Here is a 25,231-nt window from a genome sequence, read left to right on the forward strand (position 1 = left end):
GGTACTTAAGAAGGCCTCACAGGCTGGAGTGGCACTCTAGAGACCTGCAATAAAAGATAACGTCACACTTCACTTTGAGCTCACAGTATCCAGTCAGACTCTTTATTCATATATAACAACTGACAACGAGATACAGATGACGAACCCAACGATGCAGAGAACAGTGGGTATCCTGGAGAAATTCTCGGAGGGAGATGATTGGGAAACCTTTGTGGAGCGACTCGACCAATACTTCGTGGCCAACGAGCTGGAAGGTGAAGCGAACGCTGTGAAACGAAGGCCGATTCTCCTCACCATCTGCAGGGCACCAATGTATGGCCTCATGAAAAATCTGCTTACTCCAGTGAAACCCACAGAGAAATCATACGATGATTTGTGCACACTTGTCCAGGAGCATCTGAACCCGAAGGAAAGCGTTCTGATGGCGAGGTACCAGTTCTACACCTACAAAAGATCTGAAGGCCAGGAAGTGGCGAATTATGTTGCCAAGCTAAGACGCCCTGCAGGACATTGCGAATTTAAAGGACATTTGGAGCACATGCTCAGAGACTTTTTCTTACTTGGCATTGGTCATGAAGCGATACTTCGCAAACTTTTGACTGTAGAGACCCCAATCTTGAGTAAGGCCATAGCGATAGCCCAGGAGTTCATTGCCACCAGTGACAATACTAAGCAAATCTCTCAGCAATCGAGTGCTGCTACAAGTACTGTGAACAAATTGATGTTTTTTCAAATCGCAACATACATGGTAGGCCCCACTTGCCTGCAGCTGCATGTCCACAGATGTCTCAGAGTCCACCATCAAGGGTGATGAATGCAAGGCCATTAACACCTTGTTGGTGCTGCGGGGGTGATCATCATTTCCATTCATGCCGCTTCAAAGGATACGTTTGCACGGGCTGTGGAACAATGGGACATCTCCAATGTATGTGCAGGCGAGCTGCAAATCCTGTTAATCCTGCAAACCATCATGTTGCAGAGGAGGACAGAGCCACGGAGGATCACGACGAACTAGAGCCTCAGACTGAGGAGGCAGAGGTATATGGGGTGCACACATTTACCACAAAGTGTCCCCTGATAATGCTGAAGGTTGAATTAAATAGACTCCCGGTGTCAATGGAGCTGAACATGGGCACGAGCCAGTCCATTATGAGCAAAAAGACTTTTGAAAAATTGTGGTGCAGCAAGGCCTCAATGCCAGTCTTGACTCCCATTCGCATGAAACTTGAGAACTTGCACAAAGGAACTGATTCCCGTAATCAGCAGTGCTACCGTAAAGGTCTCCTACGATGGAACAGTGCACAAGCTACTAATCTGGGCGATACCGGGCAATGATCGCACGCTGCTCGGCAGGAGCTGGCTAGGAAAGATACGCTGGAACTGGGACGACGTCCGAGCACTCTTGTCTGCTGACGACACTTCGTGTGCCCAAGTCTTAAACAAGTTCCTTTTGCTGTTCGAACCAGGCATTGGGAAGTTCCAAGGAGCAAAAGTGCCGATCCACCTAATTCCGGGGGCGCGACCCATCCATCACAAGGCGAGAGCAGTACCGTACATGATGCGAGAAAGGGTAGAGCTCGTGCTGGATCTGCTGCAACGAATGGGCCAGTCCAATTGTTCCAGTCCTCAAGGGAGACGGCACCGTCAGAATCTGTGGCGATTACAAAGTAACTGTTAATCATTTCTCCCTACAGGATCAATACCCACTACCGATGGTTGATGACTTTTTCGCTACGCTGGCGGGAGGAAAGACGTTCACGAAGCTGGACTTGACCTCGGCCTGCATGACGCAGGAGCTGGAGGAATCATCGAAGAGCCTCACCTGCATCAACACACTCAAAGGACTCTTCATTCATTACAGATGCCCGTTTGGAATTCCATCAGCCGCGCCGATATTCCAGAGAAACATGGAAAGCTTACAGAAATCGGTTCCGCGCATGGTGGTCTTCCAATACGACATCTTGGTCGGGACACAGTCGAGCATCTGCAGAACCTGGAGGAGGTTCTTAGTCGACTCAACTGCTTGGGGTTCAGGTTAAAATGCTCGAAGTGCGTTTTCCTAGTGCCTGAAGTGGAGTTCCAGGGGAGAAGAATCACGGCGGACGGCATCAGGCGCACCGAGTCGAAGACGGAGGCAATCGAGAACGCACCGAGGCCACAGAACGTTTCTAGGACTCCTGAACTACTTTGTTAACTTCTTACCAGGTCTCAGCACACTGCTAGAACCACTGCACGCCTTACTGCATAAAGGAGATGAATGGGTATGGGGCAAAAGCCAAGAAAATGCCTTTGTAAAAGCTAGAAAATTGTTATGCTCAAACAAATTGCTTGTGTTGTATGATCCATGTAAGCATTTGGTACTAGCATGTAATGCGTCGTCATACGGTGTTGGGTGTGTATTGCAACAAGCTAATGAATCTAGGAAATTGCAACCGGTTGCTTATGCATCCAGAAGTCTGTCTAAGGCTGAGAGAGCCTACAGCATGATTGAAAAAGAAGTGATAGCATGTGTCTATGGGGTAAAGAAAATGCATCAATATCTGTTTGGGCTAAAATTTGAATTAGAAACGGATCCTAAGCCACGAATATCCATGGTTTCCGAGAATAAGATGATAAATACGAATGCATCAGCCCGCATCCAGAGATGGGTGCTCACGTTATCCGTATACAACTACGCCATCCGCCACAGGCCAGGCACAGAAAACTGTGCCAATGCTCTCAATAGGCTGCCATTGCCCGCAGATTTAGTCATGGTTATGGAAGCATTTGAAAGTGAGCAATCACCCGTCACAGCCCGACAGATTAGAACCTGGACGAGCCAGGACCCTTTACTGTCCCGAGTAAAAAATTGTGTGCTTCACGGGAGCTGGTCCAGTGTTTCAGTGGAAATGCAGGAAGAGATAAAGCTGTACCAGCGGTGCAAAAATGAAATGTCTATACAGACAGACTGCCTTCTGTGGGGCAATCGTTTAGTGGTCCTCAAGAAGGGTAGAGACCCTTTAATCTGTGACCTCCACAGTACCCACCCAGGCATCGTAATGATGAAAGCGATAGCCAGATCCCAAGTGTGGTGGCCCGGTATCGATGCGGACTCAGAGTCCTGCGTGCACCGATGTAACACATGCTCGCAGTTAAGCAATGCACTCAGGAAGGCGCCACTAAGTTTATGGTCTTGGCCCTCCAAACCGTGGTCCAGGGTCCATGTCGACCATGCAGGCCCGTTTTGGGGTAAAATGTTCCTCGTGGTTGTAGATGCATACTCCAAATGGATTGAATGTGAGATACTGTCGGCAAGCACGTTCACTGCCACCACTGAAAGCCTGCGGGCCATGTTTGCCACGCGCAGACTACCTGATGTCCTTGTGAGTGACAACGGGCCATTTGTTACCAGTGCCGAGTTCAAAGAGTTCATGACCCTTAACAGGGTCAAACATGTTACATCTGCCCCGTTCAAACCAGCATCCAATGGTCAGGCAGAGAAAGCAGTGCAAACCATCAAGCAAGGCTTGAAGAGGGTAACTGAAGGCACACTGCAGACTCGCCCATCCGAGTTCTGCTTAGCTACCGCACGAGACCCCACTCGCTCACTGGGATTCCACCTGCTGAACTGCTCATGAAAAGGGCACTTAAGACAAGGCTCTCGTTAGTTCACCCTGATCTACATGAACAGGTAGAGAGCAGGCAGCTTCATCAAAGTACATATCATGATAGCGCAAATGTGTCACGCGAAATTGAAATCAATGATCCTGTATTTGTATTGAATTACAGACAACGTCTCAAGTGGCTTCCCGGTACTATTGTGGCCAAAGAGGGGAGCAGGGTGTTTCAAGTCAAACTTTCAAATGGACTCATTCACTGGAAACATTTGGACCAAATCAAACTCAGATTCATGGACTATCCTGAGCAATCAACTTTGGACCCTACCTTCTTTGACCCCCCAACATACACACCAGTGGCAACCGACACCGCGATTGGCCAAGAAGCAGAACCCATCACCCGCAGCAGCCCAGCAGGACTTACCACAGTAGGCAGCCCAGTAAGGCCATCTGCACAGCAGCCCTGCGAGGGCCCAACAAACGATTCACCAAAACCAGCATTTGCACCGAGACAATCAACCAGGGAAAGAAAGGCCCCAGATCGACTCACCTTGTGAATAGTTACACTGTTGACTTTGGTGGGGCGGGGGGGTGGTTGGGGGGGGGGGGGGAGGGGTGAAGTGTTGTTATATATGTAAACTTGTATATACCTTGCATAGGCACCAGAGGGCTCATCCCCTGGAGTCCCAAGGGATCCCACAATCCCTTGGGAGCACGGATACTTAAGGAGGCCTCACAGGCTGGAGAGGCACTCTGGAGACCTGCAATAAAAAACTAAGGTCACACTTTACTTTGAGCTCAGAGTATCCAGTCAGACTCTTTATTCATATATAACAGGTTTCTTTTGTGCTGTAACCATTCTATCAGCCCCCCACTTGACTGCTAGCCATGGCCCAGTGTAAGCACTCTCACCTGTGAGTCAGAGAGCTTGTGAGTTCAAGCCCCAATCCAGAAACCTGAGCAGAAAATTGAGTCCAGTGCAGTACTGAGGGGCATTAAACCCCTTCTGCCCTCTCAGGTGGGCGTACAAGATCCCATGTAACTATTTTGAATAAGAACAGGGGAGTTAGCCAATATTTATCCCTTAACCAGCATCACTAAAACAAATTATCTGGTTATTATCTCATTGCTGTTTCTGGGACCTTGCTGCGCATGAATTGGCTGCCAAGTTTACAACATTACAACAGTGTACAAGTGCAACACTTCAAAAGTACTCACTTGGTTATAAAGCATTTTCGGATATCCCAGGGTCGCGAAACTTAAATGCAAGTTCTTTCTTGTACTCATTTTCTGCAGAAATTATTCAATTCAGTCTTTTAAGATCCCAACTATTAAAATTAAACTATTTGCACATGAAATTATGTTTCTTGTCAATACCGACAGCATTGCTTCAACAGGCTATGATTGAGTTATTCCTCTGCCTATCATAGGACCCATCCAATTTTTATTCCATTGAAATCAATGTTTCACAAAAGAAGCTGATCGGCTCTGCCAGATCACTGCCCATATGGTAAAGAGAAACATTTATCCCATCTTACTTAAGTCACAAATGACAATCCATGTAGCATGTTCTTAATTTTGTATTGTGCAACCATAAGTTGTAATGATCACAAATGCTGTTCTGCATGTACACCTTACATTGAAATAAAACATCTTATGATTCACATCAAACCGTGTGTCACCAAGTGTTTCTTTGGTCCACCTTCAGAGGCATTAAAGAAGTACATATGAGAAAGAGATGAATATCCGATCCGGGGCACAGGGTCTCGCGAACATGGCGGGGATTGGATGGGGGAAGCCCAAGGCCGCAGTAGCCCAAACTTTCTTTGTGGAGGTTGGAGGAGCAGTTCTGCTTCTTCTGACCCCACAAAATATATATATATATTTACCTGTAAGGCCTCCGCTTCATACTTGCCAGATTGTATTGAGTGGAGCTTTTATGGCAGATGCTCTGTCCAGTGGACTATTAAAATAGTTTTGGGGTTCCATGGACATCGTAGGATCCTAATTTGCATGTGTTCATGAGATGCTCACCTGAGTTAGGCAGACGCCTCAACCGGCCAAGAAAATGATGGCCCTAAAATGACTGCGGGGTGGTGAAAGAGCGGGAAACCGCTTGGATTTATCTCCTGTTCCTATTTCTGCCAGGCCAAGGGGGTTAAAGTTTCCCATAAATTTCATGTCGAAAATAGTGGTGTGACTCCTTGATATTGGGTTAAAACTGCCCAACCCCATTTCATATAGGACTCTTCTTGCTATGGCATTTCTAAGGAAGGAGGAGAGAAAATCCGAGGGACAGTCCCATCTATGCAGTTCCTGAAAGAGGACATTGGCAGTAATGTGTGGGAAGTTTTGAACCTGCCCTCTTCGTTGTCAGCATCAATGCAAGTGGATGATGGAAGGGTTAAAAATACAAAATTAGGGGAAACTTAGCCAAATGCCCCATTATAGTGAGTAATAAGCCTCCAAATAATATATATAAAATATCAAAAACTTCTATCAGAAGGTTGTGGCTTATAATGTCATCTGAACTTCTCAACTGGAGTACCATTTTTTAATTTCTGCCATAAGTGCTCTATAAATGCCGGCACACCTACTATTTGTAAACAACTAAAGATGCAGGCACTAAGCTGGACAAACTACTCCCACACTATTTTTTGTATTGCTAAACACACACAGGTATAAACTCTCACATTTGTACTTGGGTCAAACCTTGGGATTTAAATGCCATGTTGTTTCTCCCGATCCATTTTCATCTGACATTATGACATCCATATCAATACATAGCAATTGCTCACACAATATGTGGTCAGATTTTGTGCTGATTATCTCCAGGGAAAAGGAAATACCTATGATGTGACATTGGAATGGGACTGTGTTATCTTTTCTAGGAACTCACAGTACAACACTGACAGTCCTCAGGTTCTTTCTATTCTTGGATGTTCCCAGGATTATGCAGTTCTAGTGTCATTCTGGATGCAAATGCATTTACACCTTTTTGTGAGCATCAGGCCAAAGATAACATCAGCCTTGACAAGTTTGTGATATTCTCAAGCATGAGATTGCAGGAAAATAATTAACTGACATATAATAGGGCTAGATTTTCCTATCATTTTCGGCGGGTTCTCGGCGATTTTCTCGGCGGTACAGCTGTTTTTCCGCCCGGCAAAAGTATCCCCCCTAGTTTTTTAATGGTATCACCCACATCTGAACACACCGGGACCAAACCGCCGACGTGCAACACCGAGAAAAATCACCAGGGCGTAAGTTTGGCCTCAACCGCCGACGTCCCGATCGCCGAGAGAACTGCCCTGTAAAAGTTGTTTAAACAGGGTGGTAGGTGAGTACTCTGCACAGAAAGGTAAGTTCAAGGTTCTTTATTTATTTATTTTTTAATTTTAAATGGCGATTAGGTGTGACAGTGTCTTGGGAATGCCTTTTATGGGTTTTTTTATTGAAATTTTTTTTTTCCGTTTTCCCCCTCCCTAGGCCCAACCACAGTCTCGGACTAAATTTTAAATACTTATCATCCATTCCGATAAGAACTGCCCATTTTCTTAGTGTCCCCTTAACTGCCGAGAAAACCGCCGACAATAAAGGCGCAACGCCCATTTTTTTCGCCGGGCAATTAGTTTTAATTAGTTTAAACATAAAAGTTGAAATTCTCGCCGGGTTACTCACTAAACGTTAGCGTTTTTTCTGAGTGGGCAATCGGGCATTGAGGAGCTCATAGGAAAGTCTAGCCCATAGAATGTATTTGTTATTTTTCCTAATATTGCATTCACTCAATAGATTTGTTGCTAAAATAAAGTGCAGTATATAGGCTTTAATAAATTTTCTTTACAGTGGTTGCCTTACAAGAAAGTTCCATTCAAAGAGGTAATACAATTTCAGCCTTGAAGAGGAATGATACAGAAAGCCCACGCAGCTCACGGATCCGAGAGCAGAATGTTTAACAAAGGAGGGGAAAGCACTCACGTCAGCAATCAGCGCGCTAATAGGTTGAATGAGTGCACCTGACACAATGACGCACTTCAAAACTTAAGTCTTTGTTTGCACAACACGTTGAACTTGGACCTGTATTTGATTACGACATCTACTTTTTGAAGAATGAGCTAAAAGGCTAATGACCATAAAAGGCAAAAGGAAATGTTTGCATTCTTGCAGTGCAGGTGTAGTACTCTGTCATTATCCTGTCTGCACAGGTGCATGGTTAACATTACAAGCTCAGTGCAAGATTTAATCTGCACCTGTTTCCCAATGATCCCCTTTCACCCCGTAGGCAAATAAAGTAGGTTCTATTTCTGGTCAGCATTACAAATATATGGGCAGTATTCCTCTTCAATGAATTACATAAACTAGTTATAAACGAAGATGGGAGGAAAAACAATGTGTGAGGAGGACACAAAAAATCTGCAAAAAACATAGACAGACTAAGTGAGTGGGCAAAAATTTGGCAGATGGAATATAATGTCGGAAAGTATGAGGTCATGCAATTTGGCAGAAAAAAAATCAAAGAGCAAGTTATTATTTAAATGGAGAAAGATTGCAAAGTGCCGCAGTACAGCGGGACTTGGGGTACTTGTGCATGAAACACAAAAGGATAGTATGCAGGTACAGCAAGTGATCAGGAAGGCCAATGATATTTTGGTCTTTATTGCAAAGGGGATGGAGTATAAAAGCAGTGCAGTATGCTACAGCTATATAAAGTATTGTTGAGGCCACATCTGGAATACTGCGTGCAATTTTGGTTTCCATATTTACGAAAGGATATACTTGATTTGGAGGCAGTTCAGAGAAGGTTCACTAGGTTGATTCCGGAGATGAGGGAGTTGACTAATGAGGAAAGGTTGAGTAGGTTGGGCCTCTACTCATTGGAATTCAGAAGAATGAGAGGTAATCTTATTGAAATGTATTGACAAGGTGGATACAGAGAAGATGTTTCTACTGATGGGGAAGACTGGAACTAGCGGGCATGATCTTAGAATAAGGGGCCGCCTATTTAAAACAGAGATGAGCAGAAATTTCTTCTCTCAGAGAGTTGTAAATCTGTGAAATTCGCTGCCTCAGAGAGCTGTGGAAGCTGGGACATTGAATAAATTTAAGATAGAAATAGCCAGTTTCTTAAACGATAAGGGGATAAGGGGTTATGGGGAGCAGGCGGGGAAGTGGAGCTGAGTCCATGATTAGATCAGCCATGATCTTATTGAATGGCGGAACAGGCTCGAGGGGCCGTATGGCCTACTCCTGTTCCTAGTTCTTATGCTCTTATAAGTTACAGACAACAATCATATGAGGTCAAGAATAGAGCTATAGGTTGACTGAGGTGGAAAATGGGGGCAAAAACACCAATTATGGAGCAAAACATCTCACACCCAATTTGTGCCTGCATTATGGACACGCCATATTCTCAAACCGAGGAACTAGATTGTTCCTATTCATCGTATCAAAACCTTTCATAGTTTTAATGGGTGGAAAATCAAAGGCCTTTTCCTGCTTTGCACTGCTAGGGTGCACCTGGAGCACCCAAGGAGAAATTTTCCCCTTATACAAAATGTGCTTCCTTTTCCGTTCACTAATTGTGTCTCTTAATATTTGTCTTTCAAGTCAATGCTGTACATTAGAATTTTAGGGTGCAAAATTGGCCCACCCATTTTTTTCGGCACATTCACCAGAGATACGCCGACTTCGTGGGCTGAAAACGGTACCAAAAAGATGGCTCCGGATTCTGGCCACTCTGTGGCCTCTCCCATGGCTTGGCGCAGCATGGTTTGTCGATTAGGGGGCAGAGCTAGGGCCCTGCATGAAAAAAAATGCCAGCAGCTCTCTGCATGCGCACTGGAGCGTTCGCGCATGCGCAGTAGCTGCCAATGATGATGATGATGCGTGCTGCACAGGCCAGCCCGCTGCCTTCCTGGGCTAAGGCTACAACAAACAGGTTGGTGCGGGGAGAGTTTTGATCGGGGGGGGGTGGGGGGGAAAGTTTTGATCCGGGGGAGGGAGGGGGGGAAGGAGAGTTTTGATCCGCGGGGGGAGGAGGAGGAGAGTTTTGATCCAGAGGGGGAGAGTTTTGATGGGGGGGGGAGTTTTGATCCGGGGTGGGGGGGGTGGGAAGAGCTTTGATCCAGGGGGGAGAGTTTTGATTGGGGGGGGGGGAGAGTTTTGATCTGGGGAGGGAGAGTTTTGATCTAGAGGGAGTGGGGAGAGTTTTGATCCACTGGGGGGAGTTTTGATTGGGGGGTGGGGGGAGGGGGTGTGCTTTCCTTAAACCTGTTGATGAAAATACTTTCCTACATAAGAACATAAGAAATACGAGCAGGAGGTACTTCTATTTTTTATTTGGATATTTTAAAAAATTACATAAATATGTTTTGTTTCTTTACTTCTTTTATTTTTGTAGTTTAATCTTCCATGAATGCTTCTGTTGTATAGTAAATTAACTTTGTGAAGTTTGTCATATGGTGTCCTGTATTGCTGTTTGATCCTATTCACATTCTTTAGTCAAGTCATTAGTACCTACCTGCGTTGATTTCTTAACTCTCCACAAGGGTTTTCTGTGCTGCCACAAGTGGCCACATACGCTGGCCTAATTTAGTTTGGAGTAACTATTAGCTGTCCAAAGTGGCCTAAGGGGCCAAAAAGAGTGTAGGTGGCTGGTAACGTCCCTTTTTGAAAAAAACTAAACTAAACTAAAAAAATCCGAACTAGCTCACTTACACTGGCGCAAATAGAATGTGCAAAATGGGGATTTTTAAGACACTCCAGAAAAATCAAGTTGCTCCAAAAAAAAACGGAGCAACTCCTGGGCAATTTTGAGCCCAATGAATTGTACTCAGCCAGAGAGAATTACTTTATCTTTCAATTAAACTAAAATAATACTCATTTTGTTTTGTTCTTTCCCTTCCATGCAGACTTTTTTGTGCATTCTTCAAAGGACGAGTGGAATACTATACCGGAAAGACAAAACTCCCAAAAAACAGTCATGTTGATCCTGACAGACAGCAGTCAAACCACTTTCAGTCGTCTGTAGAAAGGCAGATTTCTTTGTTCTGTCATGAAATATAAACCCATACTTGATGTAACTGTTGGAGCTCAGTCAATTTTTCACCTACACTGTTTCCTTCAGCTCAGCCATTTCAATGACTCAGGTCTGTTGGATCCACATGTGGTTGAACCAAACTGAAAATTCACAATGAGACCAGTTATGCATGTCCCCGATTAATACAGCGGGTGTAGTTGACAGTAGCACAATAGAACTGGTGCCATGTAAGTGGGGCTGGATTAGGCAACGCTCACTCAAATAGTCATGTTAACAGTGAAACCTAGAGCATCACTGTACATGCAACAGTACATCCCAACTCTGCAGAAACATGGTGACACTCCAAGTCTCAATGGGAACCAGAATGCCTAGCGGGTGAAGCCTGGCTATACACACAGTAATCAATAGGAGTCTACCAGGGTGGCAAGATTCAAGCGAAAAATCAAATTTCTGGATGCCATATTAAAAATGTGCCTATCTTAATGAAAACAACAGTAGTTAGAGTCAAAAAATGACTTAACTAAAATGTTAAATCTGAACTGTTTCATTTGCCTTCATATTCAATAACAAAATCATTTTTCTGAGAATAGTGCCATATTATAGGCTCAAATATAGATCAATGGCAATTCTGATCATTCCGGAGGTGATTTTCAATTTTGCTGCCTGGGTGGTCACCTGCAGTGTGTTTCGTTATAGAACTCGCCTGACATTTGCTTCATATTTCCATGGTTTTCCAGTTCACTGCATTTTATGTGTTGGACTTAAAGCAACAGCTTTTGCAAAGCCCCAGAATGCTCACAAAAATATTTAAATGAATATCTGGCATAATTTTTGCCTCTTGTGACAGGTTTTGTGACTTTTGTCTGTATGCAATGGAGTTGTGAGAGATCTTTGTATGATATTTTTGTTGTAATATTCACAGTACATTTTTTGGCACATTGTTCTTGTTATTGAATTTTTCAATCTCTGATATTTTTAGTAATATTTATTTATGGAATAATTTTTGGAGACAATTTTAATTTACTCATTACAGTAAGTTTGGTTTTAAGCATCCTGAAAAATATATTTTGATTTGTTCTCGGGATGTGAGCGACACATTTATTTCCCATCCCAAGATGCCCTGAGAGTGTTGGTGGTGGGCCTTCTCCTTGAACCACTGCAGTCCCTGTGCTGATGGTGCGCCCACAATGATGTTAGCTGGGGAAATCCAGAATATTGACCTAGTGAAAATGAAGGATGGTGTGTGACTTGGAAGGAGAACATGAAAGTCATGATGTTCCCACAATAATGTTGCTCTGCTCCTTCTCAGTGATACTTTTTGAGTACCCAGCCCTGCCCCATTACCTGACTCCTTCTTACCTGTCAGCAAGATGGGAACAGTTACATGAACCAACCAACTGGGTCGTACAGCCCTGCCCCCAAGCAACTAAATGTTTGACTTTGTGAACACCACAGCAATACGGGGACTGTGAGCTGCTCTGAGCCCCAGACAATAATGACATGATGGGTTTGGAATGTGATGGCAGATTTCAGGTTTAGGATGCAGATACTTACTGGCTTTCATAATTTGCTGCTTATATCTATGCATTAATGTTTAGCCATTGAGGAATTGAAGCTGTATTTTAGCAGCAAAAAGGTGAATGTAGAAATGGCCCGATATTTATTTACCTCTATTATTTTGCTAAAATCAGCTAATATAGATTTCACCTCAAAAATATTTGGCAATGAAACTTACTAAAAGTAAGATTAGCACCAGGTTATAAAATATATAGGAGCCGAAATTGAGCTCTAATGGGTTTTCGCCCGGGAGGGGTGTGCTACTGGTTCCCGCAGAATTGCGCGGGAGTTAGCGGAGACGCAAACCCGGCAGCACCCCTCTCCTGCCAGTAGCACCCCGGCGCAGCGATGGTGACATCATCGGCATGCACAGTGACCCGGTTTCACCCCTGCAGCAACCCGTCTTCCACGGTGGGAATTGGGCAGCGCCTTGTGAGGCCGCCGCAGGCGATGTCAGCTGCCAAACTGGGCAATACCAAATTTCAACCCCATAATCTAACCGACAAACAACCTATTAGCTCAGTGGGTAAATGCACCACCCGGTATGGTACTGAGCAGATGGAGTTCAACATGGGAAAATGTGAAGTCATCCACTTTGGATTGGTGAAAGATGAATTTGAATATTTTCTTAATGGTGAGAGATTAGAATCTGTGGAGGAGAAAAGGCTTTTAGATATCCATGTACATAAATCACTAAACGCTAGTGCACAGGTACAGCATGTAATTAAAAAGGGTAATGGAATGTTGGCCTTTATCACCCGGGTACTGGAATACAAAAGTGAGTCAATTGTATAGAGCCATGGTCAGACTCCATCTGGAGTACTGCATTCAGTTTTGGGCACCAAACCTTAGGAAAGACACATTGGCTTTGGAAGAGGTACAATGCAAATTCACCAGAGTGATACCAGGGCTTAAGAGGTTAAATTATGACGACAAGTTGGCTTGGCTTAAAACCAAACTTACTATAATGAGTAAATGAAAATTGTCTCAAAAAGTTATTCCATAAGCAAGTATTGCTAAAAATATCAGAAAGATTGAAAAACATGGCTTGTATTCCCTTGAGTTGAGATAGTTGAGGGGTGAGCTAATTGAATTCTTCAATTGTAAAGGGATTTGATAAGGTAGATATAGATAAATTACTTCCTGTGATAGGGGAGTCAAGAACAAGAGGGCATAATCTTAAAATTAGAGCAAGGCCCTTTAGGAGTGAAATCAGAAAGCACTTTGTCAAAGGAAGTGGAAATGTGGAACTCTCTCTCCCCAAATGCTGTGGATGCTGGGTCAATTGAAATTTTCAAGACTGAGATCGATACATTTTTGTTAGGTAAGGGTATCAATTGATACGGTGCAAAGGCAGGTAAATGGAGTGGAACAGGCTGGAGGGGTTGAATGACCTGCTCCTGTTCCTAGAAGCCATATAAACCAAGAAAATCCCAGGCTCGATCCCCAGTCTATGCTGAGTTAGAGCAACAATTAGGTGCTGACATTTGCCTCAGTACCCTAGAGTTAGGCAATTCCTCCATGGTGGGGGTAGAGCTTAGCAGAGTCTCTTTGAGGTTGATATGGATCTGAGCTGACACTCCTGTCAATGGAAGCCAGAATCAAGTAAACTCTCTGGGGTAGACTCAGTAAACTGATACTTGAGCCAGGCAGGTTTGCAGTGCTTTACAAAACTGCTGATGATTGACCAGTCTGCCTAGCTCTCTAATACAACCTGGAAGGTTTGATTTGTCACTAGAAGGTCCATCTCACTGTTCCAAGAAACTCTGGAAGCCTTTGCCCTAAAGAGGAGAGCGGTCCCGGCTAGACAAGCAGCAAGAAATTTGTCAGTGCTCTGTGTTGGTAGGTTGCTGGACCATCAGCGGAAAACCTAGCAATGCTTCATAGAATCCTGGAATATTTTTGGGCTCCTCTCGTGCATCTGAACCTTTCCTCTGTCTCCAGGCTTCACTATCCACTGAACTCCTCCCTCAGGCTGCTCACCTTCCCTCGATCTTTTCTTCAAGAACTGCCACCATCATACCAACTATCTCAGTTTTCCCACTTACTCTAATCTCTCAATTCCTCAGTTCTAATCCTGACATCATCATCAACCCGGCTGGCAAAAGGAGTGGTGCTGTTATATGGCGGAAAGGACCTCTAACTAGCTAAGGCCACACACCAGCTCTCTGATGACGACTCCTATCTCCATCTGGACTATGACCCTACTGCCAAACACCAAGCCATCATTTCTCAAACTGTTACTGATCTCTCCTGGTGATCCTTTCCCCCACTGCCTCTAACCTCATAGTTCCCAATCCTGCACAACCCATTTCTACCTTCTCCCCAAGAAACTCAAACAGGACTGTCCTCATTGGTCAATCATTTCAGCTTTCACTGTCCTATTGAACTAATTTCCTATTATCTTAATGTTCTTCTTTCCATTCCCCAGCCCCTAGAATCATAGAACAGTTACAGCACAGAAGGAAGCCATTCGGACTGTTGAGCCCATGCCAGCTCTCTGCAAGAGCACTTCAGCGAGTACTGCTCCCCCGTCCTTTCCCCGTAGCCCTGTCCAGTCTTAACCCACCTACACCCTTGACACCTCTGATGCCTTCTGCCATTTTCATGTTTTCATATACTCTGGCCCCAATCATCTTTTTGACGTGGATGCATGGTTCCTCTATACCTCCAACCCTCACAAGAACAGATTATGTGCCCTCTGAATCTTCCTTGAACAGCGACCCAACTGCTCCTCATCCAGTGGCGTCCTTCTCAATCTGGCTGGATACAGAAATGTAAACTTTCTGCTCTCTCCATAGGTGCTGATTGACCTGCTTTGTGTTCCAGGCTTTTTTTTTCTGTTTTTGTTCCTATTTCAGATTCCTGCTCAAAAATAATTGAGTGCATGGGGGTCATTTTAACCACAAAAAGCAGGTGGGTTGGGGTCGGATGGGATGTTAAAAAATGTTAAATCTTAAACCCATCCCCAACCCACTTCTTCCAGATTTAATGCAGTCGGGACGGTAGAGTGGGCAACTAACCCACTCCTAGGAGACGGATTGTCCTTTTAAATATTATACTGAGGCTGCATGCCTCATAGTTAATCTGTCTTCTGACGTTAACCCTTGATGGCCTGGTTTCCTGGGCCTCAGGAAACCCGGCAGCTGAAGGGATGCGAGGACTGCTTTGTGGAAAAGGTAAGTGCCTTGTGGGCCAGAAGGAGCAGGATTGCTTCCTCCAGCCGACCAAGCTTACCTTCTTCCCTGCTCGCCATCAGAGCACCCCCCCCCCCCATCCAAAGACCCCCGTGCGACGGGACACCCACGCCCCCCTCGGGATACAAGATCGAATATGTCCCCAACATTGGGATTGGATTCCAACCCCCCCCCCCCAGGGATCGCCAACTACCCTCCCTTCAAGATCCGGACCACACCCCCACCACCTCCCCTATACTTCTATTAATTCAGCAGCAGGCTGTCTATTTGTTCCTGGGGCTGCGGCTTGCTCCAGAGGAGTCTCCACCTGACAGGGAGTCAAGTCTGTCAATCAGGTTGGCTTCCGGGCGGGGAACCTTCTTGAAAACAAAGATGGATGCTGTGGTGTCAAAACTCCAAATTGCCGTAACCTACAAGGCTGCGGACTAAGAGCTGGAAAGTGGGATTAGGCTGGATGGCTCTTTGTCGGCCGGCACGATGGGCCAACTAGCCTCTTTCTGTGCTGTAAATTTCTATGATTCTAAATTTCTATGAACAAAATCTCTCCTCCCCCCACAAAGCCCACACCCCAATCAGCCCCCCACCCCCACAGCCGCTCACAAAATCTGCCCCAGGCAATATCTGGGCCTATATATGTTTTGGTTGAAAAAAGGATCAGGATTTGTTGTGACTCTCAATATCTCTCCAGCCTGCCAACACTCACTGTCTGCACAGGAAGAATGGCTACCTGGAGGAGATATTGGAATGTCACAGCTGGAGCCAAAACCTTAAACAAAGAGCAAAAGGGGGAGAAAGCAGAGAAAGGAAGTGAATCCTAGTAAAATATAGCCTATAACCAGAGCACGTCTGTTTAGTGTTAATAACTGAAATACTGAATTTAAAACAGAAATATGACGACAAATACATTTTAGATCTGATTTTGAAATAATGCATCAATCAAATTTTTAAAAAAATACTTCATTATGCATTTATAATAGAAGGTTTCAGATGTGTCACAACATGTACCGAAGATTATCATCAATGTTTATCTGGTATCACTATGCTACTAAAGTAAAACAGGATGTGAGTTACTGAACTGAACCATTTGATAATAAATAAAAAGGGCACCATGACTTTTTGACATATCAGTTTTGGCATATTAATGGACTGTGCTCATCATATACCTGTGCCAGCAACAATAAGGAAAAATGTACAATTAAAACTGAAAATGCTGGAAACATATAGCAGCCCTCAACACTTGAAAAGAGAAAAGGCACCTCAGCGTTTTAGGTGGAGATCCTGAAATCTGAACAGCAAAGTGTCTGTCCATTCTTGTTTGTAGTTAGTTATGTAACATGCTTCATACAAATTTAATGGCTATGGCCTAGAAATTAGTCAGCATTGTTTTCTGGGTGCTACTTGGACTACTAGAGACTGAAATTCAGCCTCCTGAAAAGGCCTCTTTCCGTTGGAAAGCCGCGGGCAAGTGGCGGAGTCGAGTGGCCGCCAATTTGCCGTCGAATGGACGGCGCCAGCGAAATTATCATAGGTGATTTTTCCGGCGGTCCACACTTCCACCCCATTGCTGCCGACACCTCCTAAGTGCGTCATCAAAGTGCACAATGCCGATCTCCCACACCTCCATCAAAATTCAGCTGCATAAATCTTTGGGCTGCCGAGTGATGCCCCCGATAGCTTTTTCTGTCGGTGCACTTAGTTAGACGTTTGTGCGACATGGCTGTGCGGCGATTATTCAAGGGGAGGGCGCACTGCCGCGGCTGGCATTTTATTTTTTTTGTCGGCCGATTGCCAGGACAGTCCGTCAATTATGCCCCCAGGTTCGGCCAGGCCACCAACATGCAGCCTGACACCCCCTCTTGGGTGCCAGACCGCTGGTCCGACTGAAACTCTGCCTGGCGGTGTAGTGGACCTAACTAAAATAATCACAGAGCTCGCAGCGGCTCTCTCCTTTAACTGAAGGAAAGAGACATGGTGACGTACATCATGACATCATCAGCGCTACACTGATGACTGACTCGCCTCCACTTCCGTCCCTCTAGAGTGCTCACCACCACACTGCCGCCCCGATTATGCCCGACTTCCGATCAGCTCCAAAAAAAAATCAGCTTGACAAAAGAGCTGAATTTTGCGCAGGAGACCACCTCATCCACAGCGGCGGTGAAAACACATCAACAGCGGTAGGTGCGACCCGTTTCGGGCGGAGCTGAATTTCTACCCCCTAACCTCCAAATATGATGGGAAGGAAGCGTGAGCACATTTCTGTTGGGAAGTGCACTGTGCGATATATTGCTTAAGGACAAAAAAATATGCATCCTTTACCCACGCCTGAAACTGGCATCAGGTCCTTTGCATATGCAAATAAGGATCCTAATGCCTGTTTGAGGCTCCCTCTCGAAGATTGGTTTGCCATGAGGCAGCTGGTGCTTGCCAGGCCCAACCAAGAAGATCAATAACTTACCTAAATGTGGAGCCATGAGGTGCAGGAGTGCTCCTCCCGATCCAACATTAAAGGAAGCTCTCGCCGCTGCTGCTCACCCCCCATCACCCCCTCTCCTGGCCCCAATCCTGGACCCATCCCCTGGATCCACTTACTCGACAGCTACTGTGATGCGAGCAGTGGCCCGATCTTGCACTCCTCTTCACCGGCGATCTCTTCTTGTCTATCTGTTCCATTGACTTGAGGCCTGAGGCCTAACATCAGAGCAAGCTGAGGCCAGATCATGCAGGCACTGAGTTACGACCTAGGCAGGCCCTCTCCTCCCCCACCACACACCAAATAGTCCCGGAATATCTCGGCCATAATAAATGGGTGGAAAGATATATCTTGCATATCTGCATGGGTTGGCTACTTGCTGAAAAGGCAGAACCTGAATATATTTTTAATAACTTTAAGCTAATTATTTCTGCTTTGTGATTGCAAAGAATGAGCAGATTCAGAAAGGGATTGATAATCATCTCGAGAGGTTCGATGTCATTCATGTACTCCAGTCGCATTCTAGGGAGGCTCCATAATTTAAATATTTTTTATGTCCTCAATGAGCCATGCACAGAATTTGTGCGTAAGTTTTGAGCAGCCTTTTCATCATAGGCCTATATTACAGGGGACAGGCCATCACATTATCAGATTCCGACCAATGTTCCCTCTAAGCTGCATGTGTGCATGGCCGCGCAGTAATCTGGAAGGTACGGTGCAGGCCGTTCTCAATCTTTTCCATCTGAAATACTGCGCATGAGCAGAACATTTAAAGGGGTTGCGCATTGAAATAAACAGGCGGCACACAGCAAACCGTCCCAACCATCTATGACAATCCATTTGTTTACATACAGTCAAAGAAATGTTATTTAAAATAATAAACTTTTTCTTAAGATGAGAGATTATAGAGGCCGAAATTGGCTTGTTGTGTGCCTCCGGGGGGGTGCTAACGGGGCGCAAAAGTGTTTTTGCCGGGGGGAGGGGGTGGGGGGCACGTTAAAGACTCCTGCGAAATTTTGCGGGAGTTAACAGAGCTGTGAAAGCAGTAACTCGCCCCCCCACACTGGTCGCGGAAAGGCCGTGTAGCGCTCTGACGCTCACCCTCGTAGCGCCCCTGATCCCACCCCAAAAGGAAGTGTGGCTCACAACATTGTACTCCATTTCCTGTGAGGTGCAGTAACCCCAATTTCGCTTCCGGGGCAGGACTTCTGCGCTGGGCGCAGAATGTTCGGCCTCAGAAAGGTTACCGCCCCCAATTGAGTCACTCCTGAATTTCATGGCCATATTTTTTACATTCTTTAGACCCCATCCTCTCCTGAAAGCAATAACTTGTGCTAAGGTATGGCTACAAGTACCCAGGTGGTCCTTTTCATTTTTTAGAATTTATTTCCTTGTCCAATTTTCTCCTCTTCCTCACCCAAGTCTCCATTCTTGATGTTTAATGTTTGATTGTGAACGTCAGCAAGTTGTGGAAGGCACTACGACCAAGCCCACTCTTGTGCTCACCCAATGTCCACATGTGTTTTCCGCGGACGGGTTTCCACTGACAGGTTTCCGATAACCTTCCGCCAAAGTTACAGCTGCGGAGCGGGAAAAGCTCTGTGGAAATGCACCCACAAGGAAGCTTCTTGCTGGCTTTGTATCTGCATTTTTAGTAATCCAAATTAAATTAGCTCAGTTTCACAACTGCTGTTGACTGCAGAAAGGATTACATTGGATTTAATTGGCAAGCCTCAGTGGCTGACTAAACGTAGCTCTTGGTGCTGTTCAGATAATAAAGTTCTCAGGTTTGATACTGTGTGGAGTTGGCTGATATCAGCAGGAGTTGGGGCTCTGCAATGTATCTTCAGTGCCCCTGTGCTGGAGAGGAGTCAATTTAGTCTGGGTTCCTATTCTTGACCACAGTCTAGAGACCCCTGCAGGAGTGTGCATGTGACATTGGATGAGGACTAGATTGGGCTTAGCTATGATGCCACTCACAGTTGAATATACTAACTCACTGTCTGGACTCACATGAAGAATGGACACTCAGTGAGATACAAGGTACAAGATGCTGAGCAGCCATTATCTGCGGACCTGATGGACTGCATCCCAGAGTACTTAAGGAGGTGGCCTTGGAAATAGCCAATAGATTCTGGATCAGTTCTTATGGAGTAGAGGGTAGCCAATGTAACACGACTTTTTAAAAAAGGAGGGAGAGAGAAAACAGGGAATTATAGACCGGTCAGCCTGACATCGGTAGTGGGTAAAATGATGGAATCAATTATGAAGGATTTCATAGCAGCACATTTGGAAAGAGGTGATATGGAATTTTTTGAGGGTGTTTCCAGTAGAGTGGACAAGGGAGAACCAGTTGATGTGGTGTATTTCGACTTTCAGAAGGCTTTCGACAAGGTCCCACACAAGAGATTAATGTGCAAAGTTAAAGCACATGGGATTGGGGGTAGTGTGCTGACGTGGATTGAGAACTGGTTGGCAGACAGGAAGCAAAGAGTAGGAGTAAATTGGTACTTTTCAGAATGACAGGCAGTGACTAGTGGGGTACCGCAAGGTTCTGTGCTGGGGCCCCAGCTGTTTACATTGTACATTAATGATTTGGATGAGGGGATTAAATGTAGTATCTCCAAATTTGCGGATGACGCTAAGTTGGGTGGCAGTGTGAGCTGCAAGGAGGATGCTATGAGGCTGCAGAATGACTTGGATAGGTTAGGTGAATGGGCAAATGCATGGCAGATGAAGTATAATGTGGATAAATGTGAGGTTATCCACTTTGGTGGTAAAAACAGAGAGACAGCCTATTATTTGAATGGTGACAGATTAGGAAAAGGGGAGGTGCAACGAGACCTGGGTGTCATGGTACATCAGTCATTGAAGGTTGGCATGCAGGTACAGCAGGCGGTTAAGAAAGCAAATGACATGTTGGCCTTCATAGCGAAGGAATTTGAGTACAGGGGCAGGGAGGTGTTACTACAGTTATACAGGGCCTTGGTGAGGCCACACCTGGAGTATTGTGTACAGTTTTGGTCTCCTAACTTGAGGAAGGACATTCTTGCTATTGAGGGAGTGCAGCGAAGGTTCACCAGACTGATTCCCGGGATGGCGGGACTGACATATCAAAAAAGACTGGATCAACTGGGCTTGTATTCACTGGAGTTCAGAAGAATGAGAGGGGATCTCATAGAAACGTTTAAAACTCTGATGGGTTTAGACAGGTTAGATGCAGGAAGAATGTTCCCAATGTTAGGGAAGTCCAGAACCAGGGGTCACAGTGTAAGGATAGGGGTAAGCCATTTAGGACCGAGGTGAGGAGAAACTTCTTCACCCAGAGAGTGGTGAACCTGTGGAATTCTCTACCACAGAAAGTTGTTGAGGCCAATTCACTAAATATGTTCAAAAAGGAGTTAGATGTAGTCCTTACTACTAGGGGAATCAAGGGGTATAGCGAGAAAGCAGGAATGGGTACTGAAGTTCCATGTTCAGCCATGAACTCATTGAATGGCGGTGCAGGCTCGAAGGGCCGAATGGCCTACTCCTGCACCTATTTTCTATGTTTCTATGTTTCTATGAGCCAGATCTGAGCAACAGTCAACAATGTCAGGAGATGAGGAACGGTTTAGTCGTAAACATTTGTCAAATGCTGTGTTTCAGACATTTCCATAACATTCATATTGACTATTGTTTGAGATAGTTTATATTGAAAGAATATCAAGGAAGATTTCTCCAGAATATGAGAAGCACTATGCACTGATTATATTGTGTGACATTAATATTTATGATATAATAGTGTTTATGACATGCATTAAGGAAAATTGTTTTATGGTTAGGTTGATATTTTCCTCGGTTCAGTATTTCTGATGTGTGAAAATCCAAGGCGGACTAGTCACATCCTCAAAGTGTCACTCGATAGTCGGCAATAGCAGCAGCACAGGTGTGCCAAACTTCATTTAAATCCTTTCCGGGAATCAAATATTTACTGAGTGAATAAAATATCTCATGATTGGGGATAAATTCCTGTCATTCTTTTTAGTTCTACATTCAACTAATGCAACTCACTCGTATTGGTGCAGCTTGTGCCCAAGGGCTATTTCACACTTGTGCTTAACTGACTGATTGGTGAGACATTCCCTGTTTATTACAACATTTGTGGAAGTTAATGAACGTGGAACTTCATCACCAATATTTCATAATAATCAGGCTATTTAATAATTCATGTTTGTAAGATAAACAAATAGCTCATAATCACCGCATGCATTAAAATTAAACCGCTGTACCGGCATCATCTCCATAATATTTCTTACTTATTCTCCCTCCTCCTTGCCCCTCTCCTTAGTCCCCCTCCCCCCTCCCCCATCCCCCGCACCCCGTGATAGTCCATTCTATTCCTTTCCGCTGCTGAACTTTGGAAACTGTTAGCATTTACATTAAAAGTACCTGCTGCCCTCATTGTAAGATTTTAGATGCTAAGGCTATCAGCCTCTTCCACTGTAGCTCTGTAACTATTTTATTTTACCTTTTATGCTATGGTAAATTTGCTATACAGCTGTAGTACTTATTTTGTTAGAATAGAAAAATGTTTCAATTCCATGAACCATGGTCAGTGTGGGTATAGTGTAATTGACAGCAACTGTTAAAAAATAAAATTGGTATGATTGCTGAAATGTAACTATATTTTGGAATTATGTGTGGCATACTATTTTCTGGAGAGGTGAGAGTGTTATGCGTCTCCAAATGATTCTCCTCATTGACTGCCTTCAGATCATAAAACAGGGAAGCTAGCTTTAAATTCCTTCAAAATTTTGAAACAAATGCCTTTTCCATGTCAAGCAACATGGGATGTATTATTCCTTTCTGTAAGGTAAAATAATCTACAATAGTGGGACATCCACATTTTGTCAAAGACCAGTCAAACCACATTCATGAGCAGACTGGTCATGACTGATCTAAGTGTCAAGAAACACTAGGTTACAAATCTACAAACCAGCATTAATACCGTTTCTCTGGAGTTTCTGAGGATCTTTCACTCAAGCTACGGTGGGCAATTGGGACAATCCCCCGCAGAAATTCAACCCCAATGCCTCTATTGTAAATCGTGTTACCACTTTCACTTTGAGCAAACTCTAAAACTGTTTACCAACAGTTATTCAAATCTATATTTAATGCGTTCCATAACATGTCAAGGTTCATTCATCAGGGTTTTATGTCTCAACGGCAAACCGTTCCTTCCAAATTTGCATAATTTTAGCTACATGCAGTATAGTGTTTTATTAACATCCTGATGTAAATCAGAATGGATTAGTCAGAACAGGATAACAGTTTATAAATATTAAGGAGTTAGCAATCAGCCTCATTATTATTCATGTAAGAATTAAACTTTCCCATAAAATTTTACAGTGACCTAGAATTTATTTTGCCTTAATAAATACTTCATAACATACTTGCTATATTTGGATTAAATACACGGTGGCGGATAGAATTGCTGTAGTCACTATGTTAGTGATATATTAGTTAGCAACATACAGCAACAAGAGCAACCATTGTTGGGAAAGAACTGGGCTGACAAGTGGCAGGCAACATTCACACCATATATATAGCAGGTAATGGCCATCTTGAATAAGAGAGAGCCCAGCCAACTCACCTTGACCTTCAATGCTCACAAGTTGGATATTTTATAGAATTTGCCTACAACATGTTGCTCCAACAAACAAAGAATAACTGTGCAGGAAGACGTGAATGAGACAACGATTGGAACTTTACATCCTGGTTAATGGAGTCATATCAAAGGAGGCAATCATGAAACATCAAAACCTGTTAGCATCTCCTTCAGGATAGTGATCTGTGACAGAGATTACTGAATATCAGCCAGTAGTTCAGCAATTTATAATTCACTCAAGATTATGCCATAACTTTCCAAGCTTGCACATACACAAGCATCAGATGTTAACAAATATTCCCCTGGTGTTAGATTATTGCCTATTTCCCAGGATGATAAGGTTTACCCATTATGCACTCTAGACCTAAAGGTCTACAGATTTGGATTCATAGCACCAAATTTTTCGGCGCTATAGGTGCCGTTTTGAGTCCAAAATGGAGTCCGTGCTGCACATGCAGAATTCTGGTACGGGCCACGCAGGGCACCATTTTGGTAAGGGCTAAACAAGAGATGTTGTTTATCCACGTCTGAATCAGGTGTTAGGCCATTATCATGATCAAAAAAGGAGCCTAACGCCTGCTTCTGCTTCCTCTTGCAAATTTGGTTTGCATCTGAGGCAGCCAACACAAGCGCTGATTATCTTTGGGAATTTAAAAACAGTAAATGCTTACCATTATCACCGCTGCTCCCTCACTGAGATCTCCAACCTCACTTCTGACATTGACCTCCAGGCTCCCCCGATCTTCCCCTGATCTGGGCCCCGAACTCATACCCTCCCCAACATCACCGCTGACCCCCAACAAAACTGTAGTCCCCACAATCTTCCGCACTCCCCCCTCACCCCCCCGACATCATTGCCAACAACCCCCCCCAACAATACTGGAGGCCCCTCCCAATCTTCCTCCAACCCTGGCTCCAACCTCCTAGTACCCCCGACAGCAATGCTGACCCCCAACAATACTGCAGGCCCCCCCTGATCTGCACCCCCTGACCCCGGCCCCGAACACCTAGCAGTCTCCGAACATCACTGCCGACCCCCGCAGCAATACTGCAGGCCCCTGAACTTCCTCCGATCCCCGACTACCCACCTAGCCTCCCCCATCCCCCCCACATTACTGCTGACCTCCCAACAGCACTGCAGATCCCTTCCAATCTTCCTCCGACATCGGCCCCAACCTCCTAACTCCCCCCGACAGCAATGCCAACCCCCCCCCCAACAATAAAGCAGGCTGCCCCCCGCCCCAATCTTCTTACCTGACCCCCGACGGTCCTCCGATCATGGACTCTGAGACCCATCGGTTCCTCCTCCAGACCCATGCTCTGCCACCCAATCACTTACCTGGAAATTGGAGCTTCAAGCTGCATGGGCTCCTACCGCAGCACCATCAACATGATAATGGGGCCCGAGGACCAAAATCCGACACTCGTCCGACTTCCACATTTGATCGCGGAGCTGTTAGCACTCTGCGGGTAAGGCACCAAAAAATGGACGCTACCAAATTTCTAGACCAAAATATTTTCAAATTAGAAAAACACATCAGCTGAAGAAATCCAATAACGATAAATAATTGTATCCCCAGTATTCACAGTACTTAATTGTCAATAATGAATGCCTGAAAGATGTTAGAACCAATATTGGGTGAAATTATCTCTCCAGTTGGGGTGGAGTGTAGAATGTTTTAGTATAAGGAGTGTCGCAGTTGTGTGAGGCAGATTGGT

The sequence above is a fragment of the Pristiophorus japonicus genome, chromosome 6, assembly GCF_044704955.1.
Source record: "Pristiophorus japonicus isolate sPriJap1 chromosome 6, sPriJap1.hap1, whole genome shotgun sequence".
NCBI classification, from domain to species: Eukaryota; Metazoa; Chordata; class Chondrichthyes; family Pristiophoridae; genus Pristiophorus; species Pristiophorus japonicus.